The following is an 11,840-nucleotide window of genomic DNA, read 5'->3' on the forward strand; positions in this document are numbered from 1 at the left end:
GCACTTTTCACTGGCGGAGATAAGAAACCTGGGGATTTTGAGCAGCAGTGCTGCGGTTCTCCATCAGCTATTCTGCTTATATCGAATTGTATTCTACACCCAAGTTAAGATTGTGAAAGCGGAAAAAGCTGTTTGAGGGAACATCTGGGTTAGGTAACCACGATGATCAACAGCATATGTGTGTACGCTGTGCTGAAAGAAATACATCAGCAGCCTTAAATGAAACTGAATCTCTGTCATTACTGTAAGTACAAAATCACAGAACAATTGCTAAAGATTAATTTAGTACAAAAGGTATCATCACACTAGGATAATAAGAAACAAAAGAGAAAAATGTGCCATGCGGTTTCATGGAAACAGCGCTAACGGATTTAACCTTTCCACACTTTTCCTGAAAACCGCTCAGTGTGTGATTTCCTGCTTTCAGATCTTTCACACCCTTAAAACTGCTGTAATCCATCAGGCGATAGGTTTCCATTTTTACCTGCTGCTGATAAAGAGAAGCAGAAGTAGCCGTGCACTGAATCGCAGGGTGGGTAACTGCTTCAATCTATGGGGCCAACGGGTGTGAATGCAAATGGCCCCTCTGTAGTCCCACTCCGGTGATCAATCCTGGCAGGTAGAGCTCCAACAGGAGCCTAATGTATTCAAACTAATTAAAACGCGCCAGCGGGAAACTCCAGAACCCTGCTATTAAAACAGATACTTTTAAATGCAGCGCAATTAAATTTTCCATTGGCACACATGGCCCCGAGACCATCTGCACTGGTACCGAAGCTCTCACCCTCACAAGAGTCGTTTGAGATCGAGCTTTCTGAAAACAGTTGCATCGGTCGTCGCAAGGGACCGGCAAGCTCCGCTCTAATTATTTCATGACACTTTGCCTCTGTTTAAAGAAACGTCTGCGTGAGTTTTCTTGATTACGCGGCCGAGCTCTGGATCATTAATCTAATAAGGTAATGCACAGAATATTAGCAAATGCCATTCTTCTTTTGAACCTCTCGGAGTTATTCGCTGTGTCAAATGTTAGCATTTTTTAACACAAGGGGATAAAATGAAAACGGAATAATTCCTGCTTCTGTTTTGCCCAGTTTTGTTTTGCTGATGATCCAAATGAAGGCACTGTAAGCCAGGCTGCAAAAAGGAGATAAGAATGGCTTGAAGCTTATGACAGCACTCTGATCAACACTACAATGCACTCCTCTAATTCAGACCCAACTGCAAACACATTTGCACTCAAAGGCAAAACCCACATGCATTCAGCTAGTGTGTGACATCTTTGAAGTCGCTGACATAACCACAGAGCTGCATCCCTGATGTACATTGTACTGATGGGGCAGTACATCTTTGAATGGTCTATTCTTCAATGGTGGCAAAACAATCATACTGAAGTAATACATATAATAACTCTTAGAGGGAATAAAAATGATTGTCTTGGTTATTTTACAACAAGATACCTGGGCAAAGTCACCTAATACATTATATATGTGTAAAATGATTTCACATTTGACTAATGTTGTCTTTACACAGAGCTGTTTAATGCTGCTCACAGGTGGCATAAATGCATTTACACAGCAATTACAATTGTATATTTTGGGCTGAGATGGGTCAAAGCATGCATAATTCAGTCTGGCTGTATTACAGCTGTATAAAGATGCCTTATAGGGATAGACAATTTTAGGATGAGCAAATGATGACAGAATTTTCATTTATAAGTGAACTATCCCTTGATTGTGATTCAGATTTATTCATTAACATAGTCATTATCATCTTGACTTAGCAATCAGATCAAAACTGATATGATAGTTTAATAGTCAAAATCTGTAATTCTGGTCCTCAATGCTGATTGGTCATATAGCCATGTCTGATTTTTGAATGAATCCTTCAGTCTTAATTTCTGAATGAACTTGTTGAATCATGATTAAATCGATTTGACAGCACTAATATATATATATACATTTAATCTAATAAGGTAATGCATATTTAATGCATATGACTGCACTAATATACATAAACATACATGTTTAAATATATATACACACACACTGTTAAAAAAAAATCATCTCAAAATGATGAAAAAAATAAATGTGTAGAATAACAGAAAAACATTTGTGACATTCCTATTAATTCTAAAACACAATGCAATGAAGTTTTAGAAATTCAAAAATACTGGTAAAACACAAATAAAAAAAAAAAACAGAAAAATTCCTTCAAATTATAGTGTTTTTAGAAAATATTTTTAGAGTGTAATTTGGAATTTACTTAATTTTGTACTTAAGTAGACAATATAAAAATAACTATTTTAAATTCATCAAACATCAATTCAAAATTAATGCAAATGATTTATAATTAGAAAGTGCTGGATATTCTATCCTGATGTTTTATTACAGAAGGCTCTGATAGCAGAGTCTTGTCCTGCTGTTTATACCGTGCAGTTGCCCAGCAGTGGTCTCACAACAGATCGCTTCTGACCCGTGAGCCCCTGCCAGCCGATTTACATAAATCACACTCCAGATCTGACCGTTACTAGGCAGCGCAGGCAAACAGAGATTCATCCTGAAATGGAAATCAGGCCACCAACCCAGAGAGCATCATGCTACTGTGACAAATGTGGCAAGGAATGAATTTAACTACTTCCTGCCCACCCTTGTCCAGGTTAATGCTCACGACAATGACCGCAAATCGATATTTCCCACACAGTAGAATTAAAATAAAACCAGCCTTGCTAGAAAAGTTTGCATTCAATCATCACATCCTTGGCACATCCATTAAAATAAAGTGATTTTAGTGTAGCTTGAAGCAGAGTACCGGATGTATCAAATGAACTCGCCGCCGCATTACCATACGTACTTATGATGAAGAGCCTAAATAGAGACGTGCTGAGACATAATAATCCTTTAAGCGAGAGAATGTTAATCGGGGAAGCAGCGATGTTGATATAAAAGCTCTGAACTGTGGCTGAAAGGTACAGCTGAGAATCTCAATATACTCAGTCTCTTCAGTGTTGTGACCCAGGGAAGCGGAGGTCATATTATTCCTCAGCTTCTTTAATTGCTATTTTAAGGATATCTCACTCCTACACCAGCCTTCCTGTCAGAGGCTTTGAAGTGGAACATTGCAATTACACAGGAGAAGATTTTACCAGGCTAATAGTGATCGGAGGTGTTTTCTTGCTACCTGCACTTTACAGCTCTAATATGGTGACTAAAGGGTGGAATGTTCTTGTTTACAGTCCCGCAGGACAAATATAGAAGACTGATAGGAGAAAAACTGCCCATTCTAGCCATTTATTCTTAAAGGAAACTGATAGATTCATAGCACCAAGGAGAAAGGATGTGATTTATTCTACCAGCTACACACAAATACAACTTTTTCACATCATATAATTTGCTCTGCAAGTTAACGTCCATGTAATCAGATTCCCGTTGTTAGCTAAGAAACGGGTCGCATTCAGTGACTATTCTGTACTCTTGGCTGATTAAAATAAACTGTACAGCTCACTATGGCCAGTCGCCCCTAAGCAGACATTAAGCAATGGTGGCTTTTCAGTAATATCCAATTTCCAAAGGTGTCACACATCACAAAACCATCAGCCGTCTAAATGCCCTTGAAAACCAAACAACACACTCTTATAAATAAAGCTTCTTTTTCAGCATTGACGGTTCCATGAAGAATCTTTCACATCCAATGAAACTTTTCATTGCACAAAAGGTGGAACCTTTAGTGGAAATATGTTCTTTAGATAATTCCAACATTCTGCAGACTAAGAATTTAATTTATTTGTTTTTCACTGCAAAAAATAAATAAAACATTTTTGGAACCTTTAAGAGTGTATTACAATAATGCAGTTTCATGCTATTCAGAATGCATTTGGGTGTGCTTGTATTTTTGTCTTTTGTTTTATTCTGCTACGCCACAGACTAAAAATAAACCAAGTATAGACTGGCAAATAGTCACCATGATTGGAATGAACTTGGACTGACATTGTGGCATGTGTGACTCTGTGTGTAAGGTCAGTTTGTTGTTGATCACACAGGAAAGCCACATGCACACACCCCTGGCACTGCGCCCCATACTGACACCACATCTGTTTACATACCTCCACCTCGTTCTACCGCTTATGTAACTGTGTGTAAAAATAACAAAAAAACAACTAAGCCATTATTTAGGATTGGCAGTTTTGTCTGTATTGACCTGTAGAATAATAAACAGTTGTGAACAATTTCTGATGCATCTAAATGATTCACAATTCAATGCAGGATAAATAATGCACAGTTGTTTTATAATGTAAAACATTTTATTGAAATTATTAAAAAAAAATTAATTCTCTATATTTTTGTTGATTTCAAGTTTTTAGTTCACAGACTAAAATAAGTGCATAAGTATTTCATCATGCCACTCAATGTTATGCAACAATTTTAAACCATTTAGCTGCAACATCATGGTCCAAAAATACATGTTTTCTGTTTTAGGCTCTCATGCATAAGTTTCCTGGAGAAAAAAAACAAAAAAAAAACAAAAAAAAAAAACACATGGACACTGCGACAATATTAGAAACAATTTCCTCAGGCAGTTCTAAAACGCTTGAGCACTGACAGCATGCAGTTTCGTGCCTGGCATAGTTTAATGATTTATTCAATCTCGGTGCTAGATCTTTCGTCTCAACAATTCCTGCAACACTTTGCATGTCTTTTCATTCCACGTCTTACTTACACATTTGTTTGATGAAATAATTCAGATAGCAAAAGATTACACTTGGTCAGGTGACTTGCATGCTTAAACCAAAGCATTTATTATTTTAGCGCATTTATTCGGTCAAAACAAATGTTATCAATTGTATGCAGCACAACAAATAGGAAAGCAATTTGACGCAGGATACTTTGAACCGGCACGGCCCTCAGGGAACAGTAATGTGGAGGGAGAAAAGGACAGCCCCAGTTAATTCTGGGAGATTTCACAGTCAGCAGCCTCTATGCTCTCTGCTGCCTGCGAGGCCACACTGCTCTGATAAATATGTCATTTCCTGGCTGATAGGGCCACAGATGGAATAAGGTTTGTATTGGGAACACATGCGCTGCATTTTGTCACCCACTGCACTAGCTGATAGAGGACAGCCCAGGGGAAGCAACCTGCCAATTCATTTTCTCTCTGCAGATTTTTCATCTCAAAGAGGACGGGTATTTTCTCTGGAAAGACAGGGCAATATAGCTTAAAATGAAAAGGCTTTTAATAACTTCTTCCTGTGGAATGTATGAATCGCCATATCAGCATAAAGGCAGTTCAATCATCCGTGTGTGTAGACAACAAGAGAGACTATCACCAATACTGAGTGGAACACATGCTATTTTTGCACGCTTTAATCCACGTTAGACGCGTATTTTACAAAACCACGGCTTCTCAAGAAAATATCAAGTCAGAAACGGAGACATTTCATCAGTCCGTTCCCATCGCTCTGTCATTGTTTTACGCTGGAGGCTGTCTAGAAACAGCACAGATTTGCTCTGCCTGTCTGACACAGCGTGGCATTGTGTGAACTTCTGCTGTGAGTCTCTGTGTGGCGAAGAAACAACGAGAGCTGTTAGGAAGCGGAATGGGAGCTGTCCACTCCTCTGTCACATGTACTCGCATTCGCAGGCCCACTCATGGGTAAGACAAGGGTAAAAGAGTCCACTTGCAGCTGTGCAAAAAGGCCAGAGGGAGGTTAAGCACAGCTGCCTGGGTGACACGGCGTGATGGGAATATGTGGTAGTGTAGGGATCGGGCTGAAGAAGCTCCCTGGAAGTGTTATCTTTAAGATGTGCTGAAACAAAATCTCCAGACGGCATTAAACCTAAAGACTGAGCCGTATCCCAGAACGACCGCAGCTAAGTAGAGCTAAGAGACACAAAAATCAAGAAAGCTCAGAAGAACTGCACTGAAATAAAATAATTAAAAATTGAGATATAATATTTTATGCATTTAAATGTCTGGATAAATAAAATAAAATGTTACAATATACAATTCATATATATATAAAATTCTGATATATAATAATTATATCTTGAAACTTGAAAAATATATAAACTCTAAAAGCAAGAAAGTACCTACAAAAATTTTACCTCTCAAGCACTTGAATCTCTTTTTTTTAAGTTTTTTTTTTTTAGACATTTAAAAGAAATTAGACAAAAATAAAGAGTACTGATTAACAATGCTTTTTAAGGAAATAACCTCTTCACATTACATTTTTTTTGTTATGGCAGATTTGTCAAAGCAAGACATTTTCATCAAATACTGATTTTAAGAAGTCTATTTATTATTACTGTTTTGGCTTTGGCTATAAATAACTTGTCATCCAAAATATCTGAACCAGTATTTTATCTACCAGTGTTCAACATGCTAATTGTTTGTTTCCTCTCTTTCTTCACCAGCCACCAACAGATCAGCTGCAAAAAAGCACTACAAAAGCCTGCATTTATTACACACACGCGTTCCACTGCCTGTCCATCTCAGGCTCCCCCCGCTCCCCAGCCCCCTCTTCCTATCTGCCTGTGCAGAGCATCTGCCGCCCAGAGAAGAGGGGGAACATGGGAGCACATTAGTCACCAGATGTCACCTTTTGCTGCCAGCCCTATCGAACAGGCAAGCAGACAATGCAGCATGCATAGTGAACATCTGACTGGGGCCCTCTTCAGCAAGACAGAGCTCACTGACTCGGAATGACAGCTCCGACTGAACGGCCCCAGCCGCAGTCTATGTCAGGAGTGACACCTACAGTTCTCTCTGGATATCCGCGCTGACTGTCACACCGCTGGTGTGATAATACCACTAATTGCTGAACATTGTCTTTAGTTGATCTGATTTATGCAAAAGCTCACTTTTTTTTTTTTTTTTTTTTTTTTTACAACTCTGAAATATTTTTTTCCAGAAGAATCTCATGCAGGATGAACAGGCTCTCCACAGGGACTCCAAGCGTCAGTTGTTGTGCCTGAAATAGTAATGCCTGCAGGCACTAAATCATGCATACATTTCAGATCCATTAAGAATGTACAAGGTGCACTTTCTTCATAACTCAGGTCTGTTGTACTTCTGTTGAAAATCAGACAAGTGGAAGTTTCTTATTAGATGTTTTGTGTTCCTATTAACTACTTTACATTGGCCAATTAAAGGGACAGTTCTCATAACAATTACAGTACTTTCATGATTTACCATCTCTTATTATATTATTATACACACATACAGTATATATTTTGACAATATTTACATGTATTTATATGTCTACATTTATAGTCATATAATTTATATTATAAATAAAGATATTTAATATATAAACATAATATCTTTTTCTGAAATATATACATGAATGTGTGTGTATTTATATATACATAATAAAGATACACAGAACACACACATATATTAAGCAAACAAAAACTTTTATTTTGGATGGAATTAATTGTTTGACAGCACTAATTATATTATTATATTATATTATATTTGTACTTTTGAAATACATATTCATGAAATTGATCAAAAGTAACAGCAAAGACATTTGTAATGTGACAAAAAATGTATATAAAAAATGTTTTTGGAGTAAAATTGGAGTAATAGCCACTAAAAAACTTTGCCATCAGTGGAAAATATTATTTTTTCAAATATATATAATATATTATCCTTTTAATATTTTAAAATATATTCAAAAGGAAAACAATTATTTAAAACTATCACATTTCACAATCTTACTGTTTTTACTGTATTTATTTTATCAAATGGTCTGCTCATGGTCTCAGCCAACCCAGCTCATCACAACATCTCTATACAGCTGGGTTTGTCAACCATAACTACTTAAAGGACAGCCAGGAACCTTAGAGTTGTGCTCGATAATCAGTTAAGCTTCACAGACTGTATTGCTACAATGACCCAGTCCAGTCCTGCAGATTTGCCAAATGCAACATCAGAAAGATTAGACCCTTCCTATCAAAGCTAATGCACAACTCCTTGTCCAATGCTCTCTTGGTGGGCCTTCCTGCAAGTACTATCAAGCCTCCGCAACTTATTCAGAATGCAACAGCGAAAGTGGTCTTTAATGAGCCGAAAACAGCTCACGTTACACCTCTCTTCATCAGTTTACACTGGCTAACAGTAGCTGCTCACATCAAATTCAAGGTACTGATGTTTGCCTACAAGACAACAACTGGCACCACACCAATATATATAAAACTCGCTGGTTCAAACGTAAGCGCCCAAAGAGGATCAAATTCACGATCACAGAGAACTTTTCCGGGACTGTGCCCAGCTGGTGAAATTGGCCTCCCTATCTTGATTCGAACGGTCTTCAGCCATTTTCAAAAAACACCTAAAGACACATCTTTTACGCCAGCACCTGACAAACTAATACTAGCACTAACCTATTCTCTTCCATTCTATTAAAAACAACCTTGCTATGTGTACTGTGCTAGAATAACTGAGACTCGTCACAGCACTTGTATACTGTTGCTCTTTCGTTCATCTGACTGCTTCTATTGTTCTCCTCATTTGTAAGTCACTTTGGATAAAAGCTTCTCCTAAATGATTAAATGTAAATAAATGCAGCCTTGGTGAACTTAAAAATCATCTTGACCTCTAACTTTTGAATTATTCCCATTTGTTCATCAGTTCATTGAAAGGTCCAGCTAAGAGATATTATTGATGATAACATTTTCAGTGAATAGTGACAGGACAAGAGTGGCCAGGATATTCCATTAAACTCACCTGTAATGTTCCTTATACAAGACATATGTGTTTGGACCATGATGATTAATTCCTGGGAGATCTCTATGAATGTGGGTCCAAAATGATATAGAGAATAATCTGGGGTTTTGCTTCCTGTGAGGCGTCTAGACTCACATCGTGAAAACGCTGCTCTCCTCTGATGCTTTTGAAGAAACATGAGTGACCTGTGTGGTTGCCAGCTCATGAATCATAACCTCATAAATGTTGAATATTGCAGTGCGTATGGCAGAGAGTTATGAGACCAGGGTCTCCGGTTCAAATCCCCAAAGCGTTTCATCCACAGCTCTGTCCGCAGCTGATGCTATAGTCCCAGTCTGGGCGGACAGTGTTCACAGACGCTGTCGAATCCAAATACGGCCAGCGATGTATTTTAACATTTTGTCATGAATAATTGAATGGTCAGTAAGTAGTCAGAAGTTTGACCACCCATCTATCTCCACATCGCATGCATATATAAACAGTGCTTTTTTATAACTGCGCTCTGGTGTGAACCTCACTGTGGCAACAGTGCACGTTATTTGATTCAAACAAAGCTTTTAATTTCTTGTTTTGATACATAAATGATGATTTCTTTTTAAAGAATGACGCGTGGCTGTGTATTAAACACAAGGGTAGTGCAAAATAGCTTGTGTTGTTCTGTGGTCAGGCACTCCAGCAGAAAAGGAACCGTAAGGTCAATGGCTATTGATTTGCTTCCCGCACCCAGCTTGTAAGCTGCAGCTGTGTCTGCTAAACAGCATCACTGGCCTCTAATGCTGAACTAGAGCAGCATCACTCAAACACACACGTGAGACTGGGGCTAGTTGTCACAAGGATTGTATCACCAATTCATAATTCGATTATGCAAATGTAAGTGTGACAACCAGCCCCAGTCTATCCAATAAAATGAGACGACGGAATCACTGATGATGTGTATTATGAGATTTCTCTGCTTAATTTTACATTCATGGACAAACAGAAGCTATGGAACCACATCTTTCTACTCTATGCCACACAATCCTCTGTTCCTAATAACATGACGAGGAAAAAATATAAGATGAAATCTATTATTTTCCATATACATCAACTAATCCAGCAGATGTGAGGTTTTTCAGCACAAAAATCAACACGTTAGTGCAAGAATCTGCCTCTCCCTCTTGGCAATCGATAGTAAAATTCCTCATTCTGTGCTCGGGTAAGTAAATGGAATTGAAAGTGGGGCAGAGGGTATTAATGCAGAGGGAGGAATATCCATTTTATCACGTCCTCCCTGCAGGCCCTGTTGATAAAAATGACAGCGGGAGCGCATTACTAATTCCACCACTGTCACAGCCCATAGTCACTTACCTTGCAAATGAAGTGCAGTAATGACACCTGCCTGGCAGTCAGAACACAGACTATACTTTCAGTGACACAGCCTAATGCTGAAATGGATCCTGGGAACGCATGGGCCTAGACCTGCAATGACATCCATGTACAGTAACACATCAGTGCCATTTGCAGTCGTCTTTAATGTACATTAATATAACATACATAAACAAAACTACCAACCTGAAAGTCATGTGAATGCGTACTCATGCTCAGCAAATTGTTGCTTGTGGTTATCATTTTGAATACATCTTGATACATCTTTTTCTAACCTTGTAATGAGAATCATATTACTGAATCGTGGATATGTTTCTAGTTTATTTAGTTACTCTAAACAAATTAGAATTAGAATTGTTTTTGACTTTCAAATGAAAAGAACACTTTTAACTAGTTTGTTTTACTGGCGCCCCCTCTTGTTAGTTTCCTGTAATTTGTTTGTAAGAGGCAAAATGCATCACAAACTTGACAAATAAATCATTTTGGAGTCAGTGATTTATTGCCCAGGAAAAATAATGGAATCCATTACTGATGAATCGTATTTGCTAACACATATTAGTGTGCTGAAATTACTGAATGGAAGGTCCATTACTGAATTCGCTTGAACGTGCACCTTACATCATGCATGCAAAATTTATGATTGAAGGGACTACTGTCATATGACTTGAATTTTGCCAATGATAGTTTACCATGCAACAAAGAAGCAACCCCCACACCTATGAATTAAACATGGCACAAAAAGCGGAACATTTAATTGGATCTGAAAGCCAATTCTGAAGCCCTCTTATCTCCACATTTAATGAATTAGATTTTGTTCACACAGTAATGAAATTATTTCATCTATATTTGATTAAAAACCAGTTGGCATACAAATACAGAAATGCTTGAAAATACACTTCTTTTTTTTTCTTCTTTTTTTTTGAGGTTTTTGTATGGGGTGAGGAATTTTCATATTCTGAGTTCACTAAAATGCATTTAAGGAATCCTTAAAAGGAAAAATTCACTCAAAGAGGGAAAATCTGTCATTATTTGAAGCATTTGAATTTAATAATTACAGAATTGATACAGGCATTCTTGTTACAACCCTATATTATGGGATTTTTTTGTAAAACGCAAATGAGAAAATGCATGCATACTCCTCTTTACTCATCATACTCCTCCGCTATTCACAGATAATTACATCTTCTTGTGAGCTGCTAAGGAGACAACAAAATCAAATAATGGATCAATGAGCAATTCTTTCGTTCTTTTCAGTGAATCTGCTGATTCAGTTCAGTTCAATTCATAATGCTCAAGTTCAACTCCCTGACTTGATCAACAACTTGCTGAATCGATTTTCACACAATGCAATATAATACAACTTGATTAAAGACTAGAAATGAAGCACATCGTATGAACTAATAATATGGTATTTTGTCAGTTTTGGAGATTGATAAAAGAGATGAACTGAACACTGATGATTCAATAGCTGATACAGCCCTGACTGGGTTGAATGAAGATGACTTAATCCCTGACAGCTGATTGAATCATTTTCAGTCAGTCCTCAGCCTCTGATTAGCCTGGAGATAATCGGCCACAGGTAAGTGACAGACGACCGGAGATGCTAGCTTGTGTGATAACAACAGCCTCAGCTCAGTTAAGAGAACAGACTGATGCAAGCGTTAAAGCTCTGGTTTGAGATCGTTCTCCTAGAAGCCCATCACTAGGCTTCCCAATCATTATATAGAGTAAAAAAACTTGTTCTTGGATCA

The sequence above is a fragment of the Carassius gibelio genome, chromosome B13 (genome assembly GCF_023724105.1).
Source record: "Carassius gibelio isolate Cgi1373 ecotype wild population from Czech Republic chromosome B13, carGib1.2-hapl.c, whole genome shotgun sequence".
Lineage (NCBI taxonomy): Eukaryota > Metazoa > Chordata > Actinopteri > Cypriniformes > Cyprinidae > Carassius > Carassius gibelio.